Source organism: Manis javanica, chromosome 10 (genome assembly GCF_040802235.1).
Source record: "Manis javanica isolate MJ-LG chromosome 10, MJ_LKY, whole genome shotgun sequence".
NCBI classification, from domain to species: Eukaryota; Metazoa; Chordata; class Mammalia; order Pholidota; family Manidae; genus Manis; species Manis javanica.
In genome coordinates this window covers 26,652,413-26,668,923 of record NC_133165.1, presented here as the reverse complement: position 1 = coordinate 26,668,923, position 16,511 = coordinate 26,652,413, and the positions used below count along the sequence as shown (strand labels likewise).

Below are 16,511 nucleotides of genomic sequence, written 5' to 3'. Positions count from 1 at the left end.
GGTAGTATTAGCAAATTTTAATTTTATACTAAGTGTGTTAACATTTGGAAGACCTGCAAGTCTCAGTGAGCCAACATTTTCAAAATGACCCGGTGGATAATACTACAAAATGGTGTGTCGGTTAATAATCCATTCAGAATTCAAAAGAAGCAAGTGGATTTTATTTTAACAGAGTAAGAAGTTTATTGATATTACTTCAGATTCCACATCGCAACAAACTTAAACGCTACTACTTGTCAAGTTTTAGTGTAATAGCAAATAATGCCCAAATTATCTGAAAAGGTGACTAAAATACACCTTGCCTCTTTCTTTTCCAACTGCGTATCTTTGTGAGACCGGATTTTCTTTATGTTATACAATCACAACATATAACAGCAGATTGAATGCTCAAGTAGATATGACTGTTCTTTTTAATTAAGCCAGATATTTACACATATGTAAAACAATGCTACTTTTCTTGGTAATTTTTGTTTTGGAAATTATAGACTCCCCCTGTTAGGGTCCAGAAATCCGTGGATTTCCCGAGAGAACAAAGCACACAGGCATGGAGATGTAAGTACAAGCAAAGCCTTTATTCAGCCAGCTAGCTGGGGCCGACAGCACCTCCCCTGACACACAGGCCAGGTCAGAGCAGTCGACCCCCAGTCAACTTTAGGTCTGGATTATATAGGGTTTTCACAGCCGTTACACCGAAGCCCGCGCATTTCTACAACCAATAAATTTAAAACACATTCTATATTGTAACCAATGGGAAACATTGTAACCTTTTAGGGAACATGCCAGTTGCCTGACCGCTTCAATTGTTATCTCTTGCTTACCCAAGCATGTCTACGTGACTTATCACGGATCTCGTCCCCAGGCTGTTGCCCACTTCTAGTTATCTAACTTAGAGCAGGCGCATTTCTAAGCTTAGCCTCGGGTAGTTTATACAAAAACTGGGTGGCTCTTGCTCTAGGCAGTCAGGTTAAGTGTTAGTTCTTTTTCCTGACTCTTGATGCTCTCTACACTCCTTTACACCCCAAATCCATTTGTAATGAGTTTATTTCTATTTTTATTTGTTATATTAATTAATAAATACTTAAAATTTTTATTTGGTTTAATTTCTAATACGGTAATTGACAGATATTACCCACATAAAAGCTTTTGGGGTCAGTAATTTTTAACAATATAAGGAGGTTCTGATATCAATAAGTTTGTGAATCATATTTAAATAAGCATAACAATTCATGGTTTTAATTTTGATTACAATAGGTTTTACATTTCCCTGTATACATTAAAGCACAATTTTGTAGTTTTCTGGATAAAGAGAGGTTGACAAAAAATATAGCAGAGATGAGGTTAATGAGAATTTGCTATACAGATCAGATTATTTATTCTAGGCAAAAATTAAAACAACTGTCCATTTTCAAAACTAAAAACAAAAACTTCTGCTTTTCTTTTAAATGTCATTAAAACTGAAGTTTATATAGTTCAGTGTAAAATCATACTTTAATTTTGCTTGGTTGTGTTCTCAGGAAACTGGGTGAAAGATACTTTTTCAATTTAAATAAAAGCATGAGTTCTTGTTATTTTTGACTACTCGGTGTATAAAGAAATACTGGTTTTTAGATGGCTAAAATGCCATCTAGAGATTTTGTAAATCTCCAGAAATCAACTGTATCTAATGTTTTTCCCTGATTCCTTCAAGCTGAGCAAATGGCCTGTGTTTTGTTAATTATTCTGTTTTGAAAGATCTGGAAACTATCCTGTCAATCTGTGTTCCATTAGAATAACCTAAAGGCCTTTGATTTAGTTACAACCTAGATATTGATGCTGAGTGAAAGGAAAGGAGCAACACACAGCAGCAATTCACCGGAGAATTCCGCTTTATTAGGGAAAGGTGCTGGGTTATATAGGAAGGGGCATGAATTGATTGAGGTGTCACTTCTACGGGGCTGGTGGCTGGTGGCTAGGTGCTGGGATTGGGAGGGGGGAGAGAGGTGATTGGGCTTCAGGTGGCACCGGCGGGAACTGAGGACCCCGAAGAGAAGCCGGAAGTTTGCCATCGTACTGGTGGGGACCCTTCATTCCCCCCTTTCTCCTCTATGGGGTTGTGGACGTTGCTTTCTCTCTGGCTGCTTCCTGCTGAACAGGGGCGGAGAAGGGAGTGAGGGCTTGAGGATTGGGAGGAAAGGGTTGATAGGACTCCCCACAGTAAGGATGAGTAGATGTGGACTTCTTCAGGTTTGGAAATCAATGAAGGTTCCCTGTAACCATAGGTTGGCTAAGAGGATATGGGTGTCAGGAGCCAGGCGTCTGCGGCCATTGTTTCCAGGAACAGTTTCCAGTGGAGAGAGGGGTCCATCTCAGCATGTGGTGAGGAGGTCACTTGAGGGTGAGGGATCTTCTGTGGCCAGAAGCTGGTAGTTCCTGAGTAAAAGCTGGTTGAAAGCTTGATTAGAGATTTTTCTGACTTGGGATTTGATGAACTTTATTATACAGGGTAAGAAGAGACAGGTGAGAAGAATGATTATTATGGGGCCTGCGATGGGCCAGAGCCAGGTGAGGAGGGGGTTTGTTAGTATTGAAGAGAATGGGTTGGAATTGGAAGCAGAGTGGAGACTGGAGGCAAGGTCGGTGAGTTTGGTAATGTCAGTTTCTACAATGCCGGATTCGTTGATGTAATAGCAGCACTCTTCCCCGAGGAAGACGCAGGTGCCACCCTTCTCGGCTGTAAGCAGATCTAGGGCCCGCCGGTTTTGAAGGGTGACTTTAGCTAGCGAAGTGACCTGTCTTTGGAGAGAGGCTAGGGAATCGGCAGTGGATGTCAGGGCTCCCTCAAGTGTGGCGTTGAGATCTCTAACTGCCCATAGGCTTCTCCCGAAAACCGTGCCCCAATGGCTGAGGTGATCAAAGAGATACCGACCATGATGGGAAGGAAAGCAGCTCTTTTTGTGCGCGAGGGCAAGGGAGGTTGGAGCTCAAGAAATTCTGCCATGCTGTAAAGTGTAAGCTGTGGGGTTAGGGTGACGAGAATGCAGGGTGTATCGGAGCTGAGAGGCAGTGAGTTGAAAAGATTGCCATTACACCAAAAGAAGTGTCCCGGTTGCGTAAAAGTCTTAGAGCCGGAGGTAGGGGTGTAGATAGAGAGGCAGTGAAGTGCGCTGGAGGGGGGTGGAGTTGGGCCTACACATTGGTGGATGGTGAGATTATCTGCGTATTCTGGTTCCCATAGGGGTATGTGTGCCAGGGGGCAGAGGGGTTTTCTTTCTGCATGGAAGGAGTAGTTGGAAATATTAAGGGGCACGGCGGCTAGCAGTGGGCGCTGTAGTGATGCGCACAAGAAACAATTGGCAGTGTTGAGGGTGTGGTTGAAAAAGATGGTGGTGTCCTGAATGAGCTGTAATGAAGAGTAGGAGAAATGGGAAGAGGGGCGGGGATAAGAAGATGAAGAGGCGCTGTCAAGAGTTTGGATAATGACTTTTTCATAATGTCTGCTATCTGATGCAACTTGAGAGATTTGGGAATGAGAGGGAACATACTTTTGAGAGATATGAAGGGTACCGTGGGGGGTCAAGGACCCCCCCATAGTAAACTGAGGCTGTGACTCTGGCAGCTCATCGAGAGTCCCAGGGATCTGGGATTGATAAGGAGAATGAGCCGTTGGGATATTTCATGAAACGGTTGGAGTAGTAATACTGTGGGTACTGGAAGTTACCCATGTAGTGAATGGCGCAAGACCAGTAGGGACATCTCCTGTAGGTGTCTGGCTATCGCCTGCAATAGGCTTGTTTTTGGTCATAGAGGAAGCAGAGGTAGAGAGAATAAGGGTAGCTGCTAGTGAACACTTCAGTGGAGGGAGGAAAGTGGAGGTATAAAGACTCAGAGCAGCTTTTCAGAGGGCAGTCTGGTGTGGCAATGGGGGCAGTAACTTTTGTTTGATGCTGTGTGTAAGTCTCTCTGACTTTGAATCGCCATACAAAGGAGGCTGGGGTGGTGGGGAAGACAATAGGAATGAGGAAAAAAAGCGAGAGAGCAGTAAAGGAGGAAAAAGTCATGATTCGGGTATGGATGGCAAAGGGGGTGAATGGGATTTTGGAGGAAAGAGGACAGTAAAGTCAGGAGTCTGGAGGGAGGGAGAGTGTAAACTTTTGTAGGTTAAGAGATCTTTTAGGTGATGTGGGGACAGAATAAGGGGCGCCATGAATGTCAGTTTATGACCTTCTTTCTGCAAGAGCTGTCTAGCGGCTAATGCTCGTAGGCAGGGGGCCCATCCCCAAACTGTGGGGTCTAATTGCTTGGAGAGATAAGCTACTGGGGCAAAGGATGGGCCATAATATTGGCTTAGGACTCCTAGAGCTTGACTGGACCTCTCATGAATGTATAATGAGAAGGGCTTCGACAAATCAGGAAGATAGAGAGCTGGGGCTTCCACAAGGGCTTGACAGAGCTTAATGAAGGAGTGTCGGGGTGAGGAGGATAATGGTTTTTTAGGGGGGCTCTTGCTGAGGTCGTATAGGGGTCTTGCCAACAGGGAGCAGGGAGAAGTTAGGGATCTACGTTCTAAAATATCTAGCCAGGCCTAGAAAGGAAAGGATTTCTGTCTTGGTTTTGGGAATGGGCAGGTCAGAGAGGAGCCATTTTCTGTCTAAGGTAATGGACTTTCTTTGTTGAGATAGAAGGAATCTGAGGTAAGTGACAGAAGGGGAAGAGATTTGAGCTTTGACGGGGGATACTCGGTAACTTCCGGAAGCTAGAAGGTTAAGTAGGGAGGCAGTGTCGAGACTGTTCCCACGAGAGACTGCAGAGTAGAAGATTGTCTATGTATTATAAGGTGGACTTGGGGTGATCATGATGAAACTGTTTGAGGTCCTGAGCTAGGACCTGTCTAAAAATATGGGGACTATCTCGGAAGCTTTGTGGCAAAACTGTCTAAGTGAGTTGTTCAGAATGTCTTGTGTATGGGTCCGTCCAGGTGAAGATGAAAAAATCTTGGGGGCAGGGGTCTAGAGGGATAGAAAAATGGGTCTTTGAGATCTGGGACTGAGAAGTGTGATGCCGAGGCAGGGATCTGTGATAAAAGGCTGTATGGATGTGGAACTAAGGGATGGATAGGGACAACGGCTATGTTGATGAGGCGAAGGTCTTGGACAAGGCGGAAAGATCCGTTGGTTTTTTTAACAGCTAATATGGGGGTATTAAATGGGGAGTGAGTGGGTCTGAGGTAATTTTTGTTTAAGAGATCTTGAATGATGGGTTGGAGGCCTATGAGGGCTGAAGTGGTTAGGGGGTATTGGGCCTGACAGATATACTGAGAGGGGTCACGTAATTTGATAGAAGCAGGGGGACATAGGGCCACGGAGGGGCTTGTAATGTCCCAAACTTTGGGATTTAGAGGGTGTATGAGGGCAGAACCGGAGCTTTCATTGGGTAGAGGGGGGTTGTCGGCTATGAGGGCAATCAGAAAGGGAGCACTGGGGGCTGTGGGAGTGGATATAGTTATGGAAACGTGGAGGAGGGAAAGGATGTCTCGTCCTAGTAAAGGGATGGGACACTGGGGCATAACCAGGAAGGAGTGGGAGAAAGGTATGGGATTGTCTAGGATTGTGCATAAAAGGGGGGGGCGTTGATGGGAAAATCTGTTTACCTCTTACCATGACTATAGGAGTAATGGCAGGCATGGTAGGGCCCCGGTATTCTCGCAAGACTGAGAAGGTGGCTCCTGTATCTAGGAGGAAGGGGATGGGGCGACCGTCTACTGTTAAAGTAACCCTGGGCTCCTGTTTGGTGATGGAAATGGTCAGGCGAGAAGCTCCCGGGCCCCGTCAATCTTCTTCTGCCAGCCCCACTACGGCGGGCTTAGGATGGGGGTTGTTCGTCCAGCCTCCCCTTCGGGTGGTTGGGCAATCAGACCCCCAGTGGCCCATTTTGTGGCATCTGGGGCATGGGGTGGTAGGAGATCTGGGGGAGGGGCATGCCCTTGACCAATGTCCCTCTTTTCCACACTTGAAACAAGCTCCTGGGGGGGGGGGGGCTTGTTTGTAGAGGGGCGCCCAGGTTGTGGTTTTATCAGCTGGGCCAACATTTGGAAATTGGCCTGATCAGCCTTTTGTTTAGAGCGTTCTTTCTCCTCCTCCCGGTTATGGAAGACTTTAAAGGCCACTGTTAGGATCTCAGTCTGTGGGGTAGCAGGGCCCTGTTCCAACTTTTTGAGTTTAGCTTTAATGTCGGGGTAGCTTTGAGCTAGGAAGTATGTCATAAGGACGTGTCTTCCTTCAGGTGTTTCTGGGTCCAGGCTGGTATACTGTAATAGGGCTTGAGTGAGTCTAAGAACTCGGAAGGGGTTTCATCTCTCTTTTAAATTATGTCTTGGAGCTTTTGAAAATTGACTACTTTACAAGCTGCCTTTTTCAGACCTGCTATTAAGCAGGAGGCAAAAATATCTCGAGAGCGGAGACCCACGGCGGTGTTATAATCCCACTGTGGGTCTTGTTCGGGGACAGCAGTGGGGCCAGGGGGATAGGTGGGGTCAGTCCTGTGGGTTTCGGTACCGTGCGTTTGGGCGAAGTCCCAAACTCATCTACGCTCTTCAGGGAGGAGAGTATTGGCCAGGAGCATGAAAATGTCACGATGTGTGAGGCTGTAAGACTGGGGGGTCCATTGAAACTCCCTGATGTGTGTTGTGGGATCAGTGGAAAAGGAACCTAGGTGTTTCTCTAGTTGGGCTAAATCTCCTAAAGAGAAAGGGACATGAACGCACACGATGCCTTCGGATCCTGCTACCTCCCAGAGGGGGGCGATAATTTTGGGAGGCCCTCGGGACCGAGTCTGAGGGGGACTGAAGGGTTCTGGCTCAGTCTGTGGGGGAGTGACGTGGTCTAGCTGTGCCTAGTCGAGCAGGTCCTGAAGTGCAGAAGGGGGGCAAAGAAAATAAAGATAGAATCAGACCCACGTGTTGCCAGCTAGCAGCCCAGCTGCTTACTTCTGCCGCTCTAGTTGGGCTTGAACTCATGACTCTGAGGTTAAGAGTCCCATGCTCTACTAACTGAGCTACAGCAGGGCTCTAGTTAATTGCTTATGGAATGTATAAACAGAATGTTCTTTGTTCTCTATTCCTGCCACATCGGCAAGTGGGGGAAGGGCATATCTAGAAGCAGGGGCGGTGTTTTTACACATCTTCAAGGTCTCCCTATTTTCAGAGTGAGGAGTCTTGGCAAGATATGTTTTGTGGACAGATAACTTCTAAGGACTGCACCGGTTGTTCTCTAGCTTGTGCTTTCTCATGCTGCGTTCAGACATGGGGGAAGGTGCTTTCCCATTCTCCCTACAAACATGTGAGAAGACAAAGGTGGTCCCTAACAGGGGAGAAACAGGTGATGAGGGCAAAGACGGAGGAGGCCCCTGGGACCTAGTTAAAGGGGGGGCTGAAAGGCTCAGGCTTAATCTGCGGGGGACGAAGGCGGAGGAGGTGAGATGGGGGAGGAGATGGTGGGGGAGGAAGGGAGAAAGGCTGTTGTAGGAGAAGAAGGGGAAGGGAGTGAACAGGAGGCTTCTGCGGGGGCAGCGGCTTGCAGGCTAGGAGAACTTGGGAGGGGGCGGGGAGAGGAGGAAGCGGAAAGCTTTGATATAGGGAATCTCCTTCCATTTTTTAAGGCGCTGGCAGTAGTTAAAAAGATCCCGAGTGATGTTAGGATCAAGAGTTCCCCCTGCGGACCATTTGTTGTTATTGTCTAGGGGGTATGTCGGTCAATCTTGGGAGCAATATTTATGGAGAAGTTTTGGTTTTATATCAGGCGTCAGGGAGAGGGTAGCCAGATGCTTAAGCAGGCATTCAAGAGGTGAACTTTCAGGGAGGGATGAGGAGGCTCCCATGGCTAAAGGACAGAGAAGGAGACAAACAGGGGAAGACGAACGGAGATCCTCAGACTGGAAGCAGACCGCAAGGAGACAAAGGGTGTCCCCGATGATCCTTGGTGGTCTGCGGAAACTCGTATACGAGTCGGAATTTCTTAGGAAGTGTGGGTCGTCACCCAGACTTCCCTAAGAAGGCAGAGTGCCGGAGTCACGAGGTACCTAGCGCTAGGCGTTTTCGGCAGACAGAACAGATTTCGGCGGACGGAACAGAAGGAGGAGGGGGCGGGGAAAGGGAGCGTTCTCATCCGCAAAGGAGTCACCTCGTTTATGGCTGTTGGAGGGGGGGGGGCTGAGAGTCTGCCGCAGCCGTGAAGGCCTGAGGCAGGGAGAGTTCCCTCCTCATCCCCGAGTGTCAGGGCCTTGCCGGACGATCACGGTCAATGGCACTGCGATAGCTCGGATAAGAGTGGCTCACCCCGGGGAAATTTTGCTTAAAAAGTTTCAGCACTGATGGAAGGGGTGGTGAATGCATTTATGACTGTTGGAGGAGGGGCCTGAGCATCCGCCGCAGCCGTAAAGGCTTGAGGCGGGGATTTATGGCTGTTGGAGGAGGGGCCTGAGGGTCTGCCGCAGCCGTGAAGGCCTGAGGCGGGGAGAGTTCCCTCCTCATCCCCGAGCGTCAGGGCTTTGCCGGACGATCACAGTCAATGGCACTGCGATAGCTCGGGGAAGAGTGGCCCACTCTGGGGGGAAAACTTACCTAAAGGCCAGAGAGGAGTGGTGAGTGTGATGAGCCAGCGCCGGAAAAAGAGGACGAAGGCAAGCTGCTGCTGGTGTCAGGGGGAAGACGGGGCCCAGTTGGGGTGTCCTGTCTCCCAGGTTTCGGCACCAATGAAAGGAAAGGAGCGACACACAGCAGCAATTCACCGGAGAGTTCTGCTTTATTAGAGAAAGGTGCTGGGTTATATAGGAAGGGGCATGAATTGATTGAGGTGTCACTTCTACGGGGCTGTTGGCTGTTGGCTAGGTGCTGGGATTGGGAGGGGGGTGAGAGGTGATTGGGTTTCAGGTGGCGCCGGCGGGAACTGAGGACCCACCACCCCCACCTCCCCACCCCCCCACCTCCCCACCCCCCCCAAGAGAAGCCGGAAGTTTGCCATCTTACTGGTGGGGACCCTTCACTGAGTATAGAGGTTTGATTTAAAATTCTACTTTTCCCTTATATACCAAGGGAACTACATTCACAGCATATTTTTTTGTTTCTCTTAAAGACTGGTAGCGATCAACAATATAATGAGTAATATCAGAATTTTATGTAGCTATAATTTTCTCTAATGGGAGTCTTACTTTCTAAAACTCCAAATCCTAATTTCTTTTGATCTAATTGGGGGATAATTTTAATAGATAAAGCTTTCTAAAATTCACCGAGTTTTTTTATTACTACGCAAAACTGAACATTTATATAGAAGTAAAGCCCTTCTTAATACTTGAGACCTGGAAAGAGATCTTATGATTAATGGTAGGAAAGTATATTATCTATATGTTAATGGGGGAACATTGAGTTAGGTAGTTACTATGGACTTGTATTATCTCAGGTGCAAAGACATAGTTCTCTCTTCATTTTCTTGGTCTTTAGCCCAAATAATAGCATATTCAACAATACTGTGCATTTTGTAGTACTGCATCTCTAAAGAAAGGACTCAACATTTTTAAAGAGATTATATATAGGAGCCTTTGTTGTTCAAGATTAGTGTCACAGCATGCAGTATCTTTTCCTGATTTCTCGGAAAACAGTACCAATTATATGAAATTGCAGATATTACTTGTTTTAACAACATAAGAAAATAAACAAATGGGGAAAAGTGAATATTTGTCCCATAGGGAACGCAGAGAGCACAAGGAAGGTAGTGAATTGATGTTCCAGAACTGTGTTCATTTTGTTAGTTTAATTTATTGGTGTCTGTTGGTAAGAGCACAGAGAACTGCATCTACTCTGCAGGATGCTCTCGCCCTGTTGAATGAAAAGAGATGGAAGGGCCTGTTCCAGACTCCTGTCTCCTTAATTCATTTCAGTTCAACAAATATATATGAGTATGTGTGATTTTCATGTTGCTGTACTCTAATGCTACAGATATTTTCTTAGAAATTGATCCTTCTCCTTAAGGAGCTATATTTATGGTCTGAAAGGAATGATGAGATAATGATAATCTGTTAATAGCTATGAGAGAAACAAAATGCTGTTGTGAATGTTAAGAAGAAAAGACTTACATTCACAGAAGAGCTTGGGAGGTGGTAGGAGTGCAAGAACACCAAAGGACCCGCATTTGAGTTGGCTCTTAAAGGAAAAATTGGTAGAATTTCAATAGTGATAAAAAGGGAAGACAGAGACTCAGGACATGCTGGTTCACATATATCTCAATTCCATAGAACACAGAAAACTACTACGTTAGAACTACTAATTTTTAATTTACAGGTCGTCTAACTTGACTAATTTATGCTCCTCTGTGGCATTACAAAGAAAGTGCAAAAGAGAGGTGTATTCTTTGCTACTTGCTTCCAAATGGCACTGAACATGAATGTGATTTTAGATTTACTTCCAGTTTAAATGATTAGCTAGTAGTATAAATGGTGTAAACACTATGCTAGTCCCATATTTTATTCTTAATATTTCTGCCTTTGCAGGTTTTTGTCACTCTGTGTTTATACAGGGCATACTTTAGTCCTTTTGTTTTCTACAGTGTGTAAATATAATAACTTGCTGGATCACTGTCTAACCCCATACACAAAAGTAAATTTGAAATGGATCAAAGACCTGAATGTAAGTCATGAAACCATAAAACTCTTAGAAAAAAACATAGGCAAAAATCTCTTGGACATAAACATGAGCGACTTCTTCATGAACATATCTCTCTGGGCAAGGAAAACAAAAGCAAAAATGAACAAGTGGGACTACATCAAGCTGAAAAACTTCTGTACAGCAAAGGATACCATCAGTAGAACAAAAAGGTGCCCTACAGTATGGGAGAATATATTCATAAATGACAGATCTGATAAAAGCTTGACATCCAAAATATATAAAGAGCTCACGCACCTCAACAAACAAAAAGCAAATAGCAGACAGTTCTCCAAAGAAGAAATCCAGATGGCCAACAGACACATGAAAAGATGCTCCACATCGCTTGTCATCAGAGAAATGCAAATTAAAACCACAATGAGATATCACCTCACACCAGTAAGGATGGCTACCATCCAAAAGACAAACAACAAATGTTGGCGAGGTTGTGGAGAAAGGGGAACCCTCCTACACTGCTGGTGGGAATGTCAATTAGTTCAACCATTGTGAAAAGCAGTATGGAGGTTCCTCAAAATGCTCAAAATAGACTTACCATTTGACCCAGGAATTCCACTTCTAGGAATTTACCCTAGGAATTCAGCAGCCCAGTTTGAAAAAGACAGATGCACCTCTATGTTTATCGCAGCACTATTTACAATAGCCAAGAAATGGAAGCAACCTAAGTGTCCATCAGTAGATGAATGGATAAAGAAGATGTGGTACATATACACAATGAAATATTACTCAGCCATAAGAAAAAAACAGATCCTACCATTTGGAACAACATGGATGGAGCTAGAGGCTATTATGCTCAGTGAAACAAGCCAGGTGGAGAAAGACAAGTACCAAATGATTTCACTCATATGTGGAGTATAAAAACAAAGGAAAACTAAAGGAACAAAACAGCAGCAGAATCACAGACCCAAGAATGGACTAACAGTTACCAAAGGGAAAGGGACTGGGCAGGAGGGGTGGGAAGGGAGGGATAAGGACAGGGAAAAAGAAAGGGGGCCTTACTATTAGCATGTATAATGTGGGGGGGACATAGGGATGTGCAACACAGAGAAGACAAGTAATGAGTCTACAGCATTTTACTATGCTGTCGGACAGTGATTGTAATGGGGTTTGTGGGGAGGGACTTGGTGAAGGGGGGAGTCTAGTAACCATAATGTTCTTCATGTAATTGTAGATTAATGATAATAAAATGAATAAAAAATAATAAATAAATAATATGTAGAAGTGCTTTGGAATGTAGAAGTTCCATTGTATATATAAGGAATTTAGAATAAGCCACAATATAATTCACTGTTAGGTTTCATAGTTTTCATGCATTGACCAAAACCCATATCTTTAATATAAGAGACATTTTTAAAAGGGAATTTTAAGTTTATTGCTATAAAATTGTATTATATATGAAATTTGGTAGATTTTCCATGCTTTCTAAAATTGTTTTGTAGTATTCTTGATTTTCATTTTCACTTTTACTTTCTCATTTCAGCAACTTGTCAAAACTGGAGAAAATAACTGGTCTCTGCCAGAACTGGTACACGCTGTGGTCCTACCGGCACATTATCATGTGCTGGCAAGCTTTGTATTTGGTAGTGGCATCAATCCGGAGAGAGACCCAGAAATATCCAACGGATTCAAGCTGATAGCAGTCAACAATTTCGGTGTGTGTGATCTCGCTAATGACAACAACATAGAGAACGCATCCCTTGCAGGCACCAACTTTGGGGTTAATTTCCTTAACTGTTTTTCTTTTCTGTTTTGCCTTTAAACTTCCTAATGTTAAAAACATCTAGAGAGATTTTATTCTCTGACTAAACAGTGTATTATACACTTGAAATATTTTTTTATTCGTTATCATTAATCTACAATTACATGAAGAACATTATGTTTACTAGACTCCCACCTTCACCAAGTCCCCCCAACAAACCCCATTGCAGTCACTGTCCATCAGTGTAGTAAGATGCTGTAGAATCACTACTTGTCTTCTCTGTGTTGCACATCACTCCCTATGCACCCTCCACATTATACATGCTAATCATAATGCCCCCTTTCTTTTTCTCTGCCCTTATCCCTTCCTTCCCACCCCTCCTGCCCAGTCCCTTTCCCTTTGGTAACTGTTAGTCCATTCTTGGGTCTGTGATTCTGCTGCTGTTTTATTCCTTCAGTTTTCCTTTGTTCTTATACTCCACATATGAGTGAAATCATTTGGTACTTGTCTTTCTCTGCCTGGCTTATTTCACTTAGCATAATACCCTCTAGCTCCATCTTTGAAATTAGTTTCCTTGCTGCTTTTCTTTACTATTTTGCCATTAAACTTCCTAATGTTACAAACTAGTACAGATCCAGTCAAATTCGTTGTCTCACTGTATGCACATGCCAGCCTAGACATCTCCCTCCTCATTCTTATGGCAAGTCCAGGAAACGGTGAGTGGACGCAGCCACAACCGCAGCATCGCCCAGATCCCTGTGGAGGCTTTTTGATGATCATCCCCCAGCACGAGTCTTCCAGAGAGTGCTGATGCCAGAAGCTCCTCCTCATATCGTATCTTAGTTCATTTTCTGGGTATCCAAGCTAGGCCTTGATCTTCTGCATAGAAACAAACAGACCCTTTGCCCACACTTTGACATGCCCTCTGTACCACTGTGTAGAACTCATTGGAGGTGAGCACACAGGAACTGCTTCTTTTTTTTTTTTTTAATTAAGAGAAAGGCATATTATCAGAAAAGAGTACCTCCATAGCTAATCATCTGACACCCTTTAAGTGATCAACATTAAGGATATTTAAAGCATCCGTTAATCTTTGATTTACCAATAGTTTTATCCTATCAAGGAGTAATCCCCCTTTTCTTTCTTTCTTTTTTTTTTTAATCTTTAATCTACACTTACATGAGGAATACTATGTTTACTATGCTCTCCCCTATATCAGGTCCCCCCTAAAAACCACATTACGGTTACTGTCCATCAGCATAGCAAAATGTTGTAGAGTCACTACTTGTCCTCTCTGTGTTGTGCAGCCCACCCTCCCCTTTCTCCCTCCCCCCCATGCATGCTAATCTTAATACCCCTCTTCTTCTTCCCCCCCCTTATCCCGCCCTGCCCACCCATCCTCCCCAGTTCCTTTCCCTTCGGTACCTGTTAGTCCATTTTTGGGTTCTGTAATTCCGCTGCTGTTTTGTTCCTTCAGTTTTTCCTTTGTTCTTGTACTCCTCAGATGAGTGAAATCATTTGGTATTTCTCATTCACCGCTTGGCTTATTTCACTGAGCATAATACTTTCCAGCTCCATCCATGTTGCTGCAAATGGTAGGATTTTTCCGCTTCTTATGGCTCAGTAGTATTCCATTGTGTATATGTACCACATCTTCTTTATCCATTCATCTACCGATGGACATTTAGGTTGCTTCCAATTCTTGGCTATTGTAAATAGTGCTGCGATAAACATAGGGGTGCATCTGTCTTTCTCAAACTTGATTGCTGCGTTCTTAGGGTAAATTCCTTACCCTAAGGAGTGGAATACCACTCCTTAGGAGTGGAATTCCTGGGTCAAATGGTAGGTCTGTTTTGAGCATTTTGATGAACCTCCATACTGCTTTCCACAATGGTTGAACTAATTTACATTCCCACCAGCAGTGTGGGAGGGTTCCCCTTTCTCCACAGCCTCGCCAACATTTGTTGTTGTTTGTCTTTTGGATGGCAGCTATCCTTACTGGTGTGAGGTGATACCTCATTGTAGTTTTAATTTGCATTTCTCTGATAATTAGCGATGTGGAGCATCTTTTTATGTGTCTCTTGGCTATCTGTATTTCTTTTTTAGAGAACTGTTCAGTTCCTCTGCCCATTTTTTAATTGGGTTATTTGTTTTTTGTTTGTTGAGGCGTGTGAGCTCTTTATATATTTTAGATGTCAAGCCTTTATCGGAACTGTCATTTATGAAAATATTCTCCCATACTGTAGGGTTCCTTTTTGTTCTATTAATGGTGTCCTTCACTGTACAGAAGCTTTTCAGCTTAATGTAGTCCCACTTGCTCATTTTTGCTGTTGTTTTCCTTGCCCGGGGAGATATGTTCAAGAAGAGGTCACTCATGTTTATGTCTAAGAGATTTTTGCCTATGTTTTTTTCCAAGAGTTTAATGGTTTCATGACTTACATTCAGGTCTTTGATCCATTTGGAGTTTACCTTTGTATATGGGGTGAGACAATGGTCCAGTTTCATTCTCCTACATGTAGCGGTCCAGTTTTGCCAGCACCATCTGTTAAAGAGACTGTCATTTTGCCATTGTATGTCCATGGCTCCTTTATCAAATATTAATTGACCATATATGTTTGGGTTAATTTCTGGAGTCTCTATAATCTGTTCCACTGGTCTGTGGCTCTGTTCTTGTGCCAGTACCAGATTGTCTTGATTACTATGGCTTTGTAGTAGAGCTTGAAGTTGGGGAGTGAGATCCCCCCTACTTTATTCTTCTTTTTCAGGATTGCTTTGGCTATTCGGGGTCTTTGGTGTTTCCATATGAATTTTTGAATTATTTGTTCCAATTCATTGAAGAATGTTGCTGGTAATTTGAGAGGGATTGCATCAAATCTGTATATTGCTTTGGGCAGGATGGCCATTTTGACAATATTCTTCCTAGCCATGAGCATGGGATGAGTTTCCATTTATTAGTGTCCCCTTTAATTTCTCTTAAGAGTGACTTGTAGTTTTCAGAGTATAAGTCTTTCACTTCTTTGGTTAGGTTTATTCCTAGATATTTTATTCTTTTTGATGCAATGGTGAATGGAATTGTTTTCCTGATTTCTCTTTCTGTTGGTTCATTGTTAGTGTATAGGAAAGCTACAGATTTCTGTGTGTTAATTTTGTATCCTGCAACTTTGCTGTATTCCGATATCAGTTCTAGTAGTTTTGGAGTGGAGTCCTTAGGGTTTTTTATGTATAGTATCATATCATCTGCAAATAGTGACAGTTTAACTTCTTCTTTACCAATCTGGATTCCTTGTATTTCTTTGTTTTGTCTGATTGCCGTGGCTAGGACCTCCAGTACTATGTTAAATAACAGTGGGGAGAGTGGGCCTCCCTGTCTGGTTCCTGATCTCAGAGGAAATGCTTTCAGCTTCTTGCTGTTCAGTATAATGCTGGCTGTTGGTTTATCATATATGGCCTTTATTATGTTGAGGTACTTGCCCTCTATTCCCATTTTGCTGAGAGTTTTTATCATGAATGGATGTTGAATTTTGTCAAATGCTTTTTCAGCATCTATGGAGATGATCATGTGGTTTTTGTCTTTCTTTTTGTTGATGTGGTGGATGATGTTGATGGATTTTCGAATGTTGTACCATCCTTGCATCCCTGGGATGAATCCCACTTGGTCATGGTGTGTGATCCTTTTGATATACTGTTGAATTCTGTTTGCTAATATTTTATTGAGTATTTTTGCATCTACATTCATCAGGGATATTGGTCTGTAATTTTCTTTTTTGGTGGGGTCTTTGCCTGGTTTTGGGATTAGGGTGATGTTGGCTTCATAGAATGAGTTTGGGAGTATTCCCTCTTCTTCTATTTTGTGGAACACTTTAAGGAGAATGGGTATTATGTCTTCTCTGTATGTCTGATAAAATTCCGGGGTAAATCCGTCCGGCCCCGGGGTTTTGTTCTTGGGTAGTTTTTTGATTACCATTTCAATTTCTTTGCTCGTAATTGGTTTGTTTAACTCTTGTGTTTCTTCCTTGGTCAGTCTTGGGAGGTTGTATTTTTCTAGGAAGTTGTCCATTTCTTCTAGGTTTTCTAGCTTGTTGGCATATAGGTTTTCATAGTAGTCTTTAATAATTCTTTGTATTTCTG

The 16,511-nt window shown here is 43.7% G+C and overlaps 1 pseudogene; it reads left to right on the top strand.

The window, feature by feature from the left end:
- LOC108398737 (sestrin-3-like) overlaps window positions 1-16,511 on the top strand; it is a 60,437-nt pseudogene that overhangs the window by 28,658 nt on the left and 15,268 nt on the right.